Below are 7,500 nucleotides of genomic sequence, written 5' to 3'. Positions count from 1 at the left end.
CCCGCACAGGGAGCGATTCGGACGACGGGCCCCCACGCCTGGCTGGGTGGGCGCCCCGCCGTTCGCCCGTACGGGTCGTCGGACCACTGCCTTCGCTCGGTTCGGGTCAAACTCCCCACGGCTCGGCCACCTCCGCAGACGGGAGGCGAGGCCGGCATGCGCGCCCAAAGATAGGTGTCGGAAGCCCGGGGGTAGAGGAGGAAGGGGACCGCTCACCTTAAGCCAGCGCGGGCTCCAAAGCCCGGGCCGAGCGAGCGGCGCCACCTCCCCACCCGGGAGCGCTGCGCCAGATCGATCGGAGGAAGAGCAGGGGTGCATGTAGGGACTTGCCCAAGTACGGAGGCTGCAAACCCCTGTCGTCGGGAGATACGTGCCCACGAGTCCTGGAAGCGCGACTCGGGTACAGGCGCCCTTGCGGGGGGGTACTGGATGTGGAACAGCACTGGGGTCGAAGCCACAAAAGCATCCGCCCTCATGGAGCCTCTCCTCGGCCTAAAAATCCAGATTTTAGCCTTGACGGCGCCCCCATGTGGAGAACCAGGGCCCGCGGGGGGGTCTGGCCAGGCTCACTTCAACCCAGGAACACCTCTCTGACTTGGGATAGGCGACCGGCAAAAGTCCCCCCACGCAGCTGCGGAAGCCTGGGTTCAGCCAAGGTGCAGACCTCCAGCCGAACAGGGACTCATAGCCAAAACGCATACCCAGGCCTACGGAGGTGAAAACCAGCTTAAATGAGTCGAAATGTGTCGGGGCTGAGAGGTACCTCTCTCTCATATATTCTGCCGGTGGTGTGCAAAACTGGGTCTTTGCATGGAGTGTCACCCTATACCCACTTTAGGGACGCATGCAAAAAAGTGCCCGATCGCCTGGAACTGTCAGGCGGATTCGGCTCCCTGGAATTTCCTCATTCTGGTTCTTTTTCACTTTTTGTCTCTTTTGCGACATCTAGTGGGCAGGCTGCATTACTGCAACCGGGGACACCTCAAAACGCTTGGAACTGGGGAGCGGGCTCAATTTACAAACGTTTTGCGGGTCCTGGAAGTCAAAATTGTGACTTCTGAAAACGACTAAGTATCAAGGACTCATCGCGCGAATCGCTCTGGAACTGAAATCGGATGCGCGCACTGACATGCTCCCCTCTCTGGAAGTCTGACACAAGTTGAAAAATTTTCTAAGTCCCCAAAAATTTTTTTTTTCAACTTTTTTTCAATTTTCCCCCTGTGGGATATATATTTTACCCACACTTTTGGAGCCCTCCTGGGATGCCCTCTAACATACTAGAACCTCATTTTGTGGAAGTTTTCACAAAATTGTGAAATTTTCCAAAAAGTCAGAAATTTTGCAAAAACGACTAAGTATCAAGGACTCATCGCGCGAATCGCTCTGGAACTGAAATCGGATGCGCGCACTGACATGCTCCCCTCTCTGGAAGTCTGACACATGTGTGAAAATTTTCTAAGTCCCCAAAAATTTTTTTTTTCAACTTTTTTTCAATTTTCCCCCTGTGGGATATATATTTTACCCACACTTTTGGAGCCCTCCTGGGATGCCCTCTAACATACTAGAACCTCATTTTGTGGAAGTTTTCACAAAATTGTGAAATTTTCCAAAAAGTCAGAAATTTTGCAAAAACGACTAAGTATCAAGGACTCATCGCGCGAATCGCTCTGGAACTGAAATCGGATGCGCGCACTGACACGCTCCCCTGTCTGGAAGTCTGACAAAAGTTGAAAAATTTTCTAAGTCCCCAAAAATTTTTTTTTTCAACTTTTTTTCAATTTTCCCCCTGTGGGATATATATTTTACCCACACTTTTGGAGCCCTCCTGGGATGCCCTCTAACATACTAGAACCTCATTTTGTGGAAGTTTTCACAAAATTGTGAAATTTTCCAAAAAGTCAGAAATTTTGCAAAAACGACTAAGTATCAAGGACTCATCGCGCGAATCGCTCTGGAACTGAAATCGGATGCGCGCACTGACATGCTCCCCTCTCTGGAAGTCTGACACATGTGTGAAAATTTTCTAAGTCCCCAAAAATTTTTTTTTTCAACTTTTTTTCAATTTTCCCCCTGTGGGATATATATTTTACCCACACTTTTGGAGCCCTCCTGGGATGCCCTCTAACATACTAGAACCTCATTTTGTGGAAGTTTTCACAAAATTGTGAAATTTTCAAAAAGTCAGAAATTTTGCCAAAAACGACTAAGTATCAAGGACTCATCGCGCGAATCGCTCTGGAACTGAAATCGGATGCGCGCACTGACACGCTCCCCTGTCTGGAAGTCTGACAAAAGTTGAAAAATTTTCTAAGTCCCCAAAAATTTTTTTTTTCAACTTTTTTTCAATTTTCCCCCTGTGGGATATATATTTTACCCACACTTTTGGAGCCCTCCTGGGATGCCCTCTAACATACTAGAACCTCATTTTGTGGAAGTTTTCACAAAATTGTGAAATTTTCCAAAAAGTCAGAAATTTTGCAAAAACGACTAAGTATCAAGGACTCATCGCGCGAATCGCTCTGGAACTGAAATCGGATGCGCGCACTGACATGCTCCCCTCTCTGGAAGTCTGACACAAGTTGAAAAATTTTCTAAGTCCCCAAAAATTTTTTTTTTCAACTTTTTTTCAATTTTCCCCCTGTGGGATATATATTTTACCCACACTTTTGGAGCCCTCCTGGGATGCCCTCTAACATACTAGAACCTCATTTTGTGGAAGTTTTCACAAAATTGTGAAATTTTCAAAAAGTCAGAAATTTTGCCAAAAACGACTAAGTATCAAGGACTCATCGCGCGAATCGCTCTGGAACTGAAATCGGATGCGCGCACTGACACGCTCCCCTGTCTGGAAGTCTGACAAAAGTTGAAAAATTTTCTAAGTCCCCAAAAATTTTTTTTTTCAACTTTTTTTCAATTTTCCCCCTGTGGGATATATATTTTACCCACACTTTTGGAGCCCTCCTGGGATGCCCTCTAACATACTAGAACCTCATTTTGTGGAAGTTTTCACAAAATTGTGAAATTTTCCAAAAAGTCAGAAATTTTGCAAAAACGACTAAGTATCAAGGACTCATCGCGCGAATCGCTCTGGAACTGAAATCGGATGCGCGCACTGACATGCTCCCCTGTCTGGAAGTCTGACAAAAGTTGAAAAATTTTCTAAGTCCCCAAAAATTTTTTTTTTCAACTTTTTTTCAATTTTCCCCCTGTGGGATATATATTTTACCCACACTTTTGGAGCCCTCCTGGGATGCCCTCTAACATACTAGAACCTCATTTTGTGGAAGTTTTCACAAAATTGTGAAATTTTCCAAAAAGTCAGAAATTTTGCAAAAACGACTAAGTATCAAGGACTCATCGCGCGAATCGCTCTGGAACTGAAATCGGATGCGCGCACTGACATGCTCCCCTCTCTGGAAGTCTGACACATGTGTGAAAATTTTCTAAGTCCCCAAAAATTTTTTTTTTCAACTTTTTTTCAATTTTCCCCCTGTGGGATATATATTTTACCCACACTTTTGGAGCCCTCCTGGGATGCCCTCTAACATACTAGAACCTCATTTTGTGGAAGTTTTCACAAAATTGTGAAATTTTCAAAAAGTCAGAAATTTTGCCAAAAACGACTAAGTATCAAGGACTCATCGCGCGAATCGCTCTGGAACTGAAATCGGATGCGCGCACTGACACGCTCCCCTGTCTGGAAGTCTGACAAAAGTTGAAAAATTTTCTAAGTCCCCAAAAATTTTTTTTTTCAACTTTTTTTCAATTTTCCCCCTGTGGGATATATATTTTACCCACACTTTTGGAGCCCTCCTGGGATGCCCTCTAACATACTAGAACCTCATTTTGTGGAAGTTTTCACAAAATTGTGAAATTTTCCAAAAAGTCAGAAATTTTGCAAAAACGACTAAGTATCAAGGACTCATCGCGCGAATCGCTCTGGAACTGAAATCGGATGCGCGCACTGACATGCTCCCCTCTCTGGAAGTCTGACACATGTGTGAAAATTTTCTAAGTCCCCAAAAATTTTTTTTTTCAACTTTTTTTCAATTTTCCCCCTGTGGGATATATATTTTACCCACACTTTTGGAGCCCTCCTGGGATGCCCTCTAACATACTAGAACCTCATTTTGTGGAAGTTTTCACAAAATTGTGAAATTTTCCAAAAAGTCAGAAATTTTGCAAAAACGACTAAGTATCAAGGACTCATCGCGCGAATCGCTCTGGAACTGAAATCGGATGCGCGCACTGACATGCTCCCCTCTCTGGAAGTCTGACACAAGTTGAAAAATTTTCTAAGTCCCCAAAAATTTTTTTTTTCAACTTTTTTTCAATTTTCCCCCTGTGGGATATATATTTTACCCACACTTTTGGAGCCCTCCTGGGATGCCCTCTAACATACTAGAACCTCATTTTGTGGAAGTTTTCACAAAATTGTGAAATTTTCCAAAAAGTCAGAAATTTTGCAAAAACGACTAAGTATCAAGGACTCATCGCGCGAATCGCTCTGGAACTGAAATCGGATGCGCGCACTGACATGCTCCCCTCTCTGGAAGTCTGACACATGTGTGAAAATTTTCTAAGTCCCCAAAAATTTTTTTTTTCAACTTTTTTTCAATTTTCCCCCTGTGGGATATATATTTTACCCACACTTTTGGAGCCCTCCTGGGATGCCCTCTAACATACTAGAACCTCATTTTGTGGAAGTTTTCACAAAATTGTGAAATTTTCAAAAAGTCAGAAATTTTGCCAAAAACGACTAAGTATCAAGGACTCATCGCGCGAATCGCTCTGGAACTGAAATCGGATGCGCGCACTGACACGCTCCCCTGTCTGGAAGTCTGACAAAAGTTGAAAAATTTTCTAAGTCCCCAAAAATTTTTTTTTTCAACTTTTTTTCAATTTTCCCCCTGTGGGATATATATTTTACCCACACTTTTGGAGCCCTCCTGGGATGCCCTCTAACATACTAGAACCTCATTTTGTGGAAGTTTTCACAAAATTGTGAAATTTTCAAAAAGTCAGAAATTTTGCCAAAAACGACTAAGTATCAAGGACTCATCGCGCGAATCGCTCTGGAACTGAAATCGGATGCGCGCACTGACACGCTCCCCTGTCTGGAAGTCTGACAAAAGTTGAAAAATTTTCTAAGTCCCCAAAAATTTTTTTTTTCAACTTTTTTTCAATTTTCCCCCTGTGGGATATATATTTTACCCACACTTTTGGAGCCCTCCTGGGATGCCCTCTAACATACTAGAACCTCATTTTGTGGAAGTTTTCACAAAATTGTGAAATTTTCCAAAAAGTCAGAAATTTTGCAAAAACGACTAAGTATCAAGGACTCATCGCGCGAATCGCTCTGGAACTGAAATCGGATGCGCGCACTGACATGCTCCCCTGTCTGGAAGTCTGACAAAAGTTGAAAAATTTTCTAAGTCCCCAAAAATTTTTTTTTTCAACTTTTTTTCAATTTTCCCCCTGTGGGATATATATTTTACCCACACTTTTGGAGCCCTCCTGGGATGCCCTCTAACATACTAGAACCTCATTTTGTGGAAGTTTTCACAAAATTGTGAAATTTTCCAAAAAGTCAGAAATTTTGCAAAAACGACTAAGTATCAAGGACTCATCGCGCGAATCGCTCTGGAACTGAAATCGGATGCGCGCACTGACATGCTCCCCTCTCTGGAAGTCTGACACATGTGTGAAAATTTTCTAAGTCCCCAAAAATTTTTTTTTCAACTTTTTTTCAATTTTCCCCCTGTGGGATATATATTTTACCCACACTTTTGGAGCCCTCCTGGGATGCCCTCTAACATACTAGAACCTCATTTTGTGGAAGTTTTCACAAAATTGTGAAATTTTCAAAAAGTCAGAAATTTTGCCAAAAACGACTAAGTATCAAGGACTCATCGCGCGAATCGCTCTGGAACTGAAATCGGATGCGCGCACTGACACGCTCCCCTGTCTGGAAGTCTGACAAAAGTTGAAAAATTTTCTAAGTCCCCAAAAATTTTTTTTTTCAACTTTTTTTCAATTTTCCCCCTGTGGGATATATATTTTACCCACACTTTTGGAGCCCTCCTGGGATGCCCTCTAACATACTAGAACCTCATTTTGTGGAAGTTTTCACAAAATTGTGAAATTTTCCAAAAAGTCAGAAATTTTGCAAAAACGACTAAGTATCAAGGACTCATCGCGCGAATCGCTCTGGAACTGAAATCGGATGCGCGCACTGACATGCTCCCCTGTCTGGAAGTCTGACAAAAGTTGAAAAATTTTCTAAGTCCCCAAAAATTTTTTTTTTCAACTTTTTTTCAATTTTCCCCCTGTGGGATATATATTTTACCCACACTTTTGGAGCCCTCCTGGGATGCCCTCTAACATACTAGAACCTCATTTTGTGGAAGTTTTCACAAAATTGTGAAATTTTCCAAAAAGTCAGAAATTTTGCAAAAACGACTAAGTATCAAGGACTCATCGCGCGAATCGCTCTGGAACTGAAATCGGATGCGCGCACTGACATGCTCCCCTCTCTGGAAGTCTGACACATGTGTGAAAATTTTCTAAGTCCCCAAAAATTTTTTTTTTCAACTTTTTTTCAATTTTCCCCCTGTGGGATATATATTTTACCCACACTTTTGGAGCCCTCCTGGGATGCCCTCTAACATACTAGAACCTCATTTTGTGGAAGTTTTCACAAAATTGTGAAATTTTCAAAAAGTCAGAAATTTTGCCAAAAACGACTAAGTATCAAGGACTCATCGCGCGAATCGCTCTGGAACTGAAATCGGATGCGCGCACTGACACGCTCCCCTGTCTGGAAGTCTGACAAAAGTTGAAAAATTTTCTAAGTCCCCAAAAATTTTTTTTTTCAACTTTTTTTCAATTTTCCCCCTGTGGGATATATATTTTACCCACACTTTTGGAGCCCTCCTGGGATGCCCTCTAACATACTAGAACCTCATTTTGTGGAAGTTTTCACAAAATTGTGAAATTTTCCAAAAAGTCAGAAATTTTGCAAAAACGACTAAGTATCAAGGACTCATCGCGCGAATCGCTCTGGAACTGAAATCGGATGCGCGCACTGACATGCTCCCCTGTCTGGAAGTCTGACAAAAGTTGAAAAATTTTCTAAGTCCCCAAAAATTTTTTTTTTCAACTTTTTTTCAATTTTCCCCCTGTGGGATATATATTTTACCCACACTTTTGGAGCCCTCCTGGGATGCCCTCTAACATACTAGAACCTCATTTTGTGGAAGTTTTCACAAAATTGTGAAATTTTCCAAAAAGTCAGAAATTTTGCAAAAACGACTAAGTATCAAGGACTCATCGCGCGAATCGCTCTGGAACTGAAATCGGATGCGCGCACTGACATGCTCCCCTCTCTGGAAGTCTGACACATGTGTGAAAATTTTCTAAGTCCCCAAAAATTTTTTTTTTCAACTTTTTTTCAATTTTCCCCCTGTGGGATATATATTTTACCCACACTTTTGGAGC

This window comes from Phyllobates terribilis, unplaced genomic scaffold (genome assembly GCF_046119375.1).
Source record: "Phyllobates terribilis strain yellow unplaced genomic scaffold, ASM4611937v1 Scaffold_2457__1_contigs__length_129993, whole genome shotgun sequence".
NCBI classification, from domain to species: domain Eukaryota; kingdom Metazoa; phylum Chordata; class Amphibia; order Anura; family Dendrobatidae; genus Phyllobates; species Phyllobates terribilis.
Note: the sequence above shows the minus strand (reverse complement) of the source record.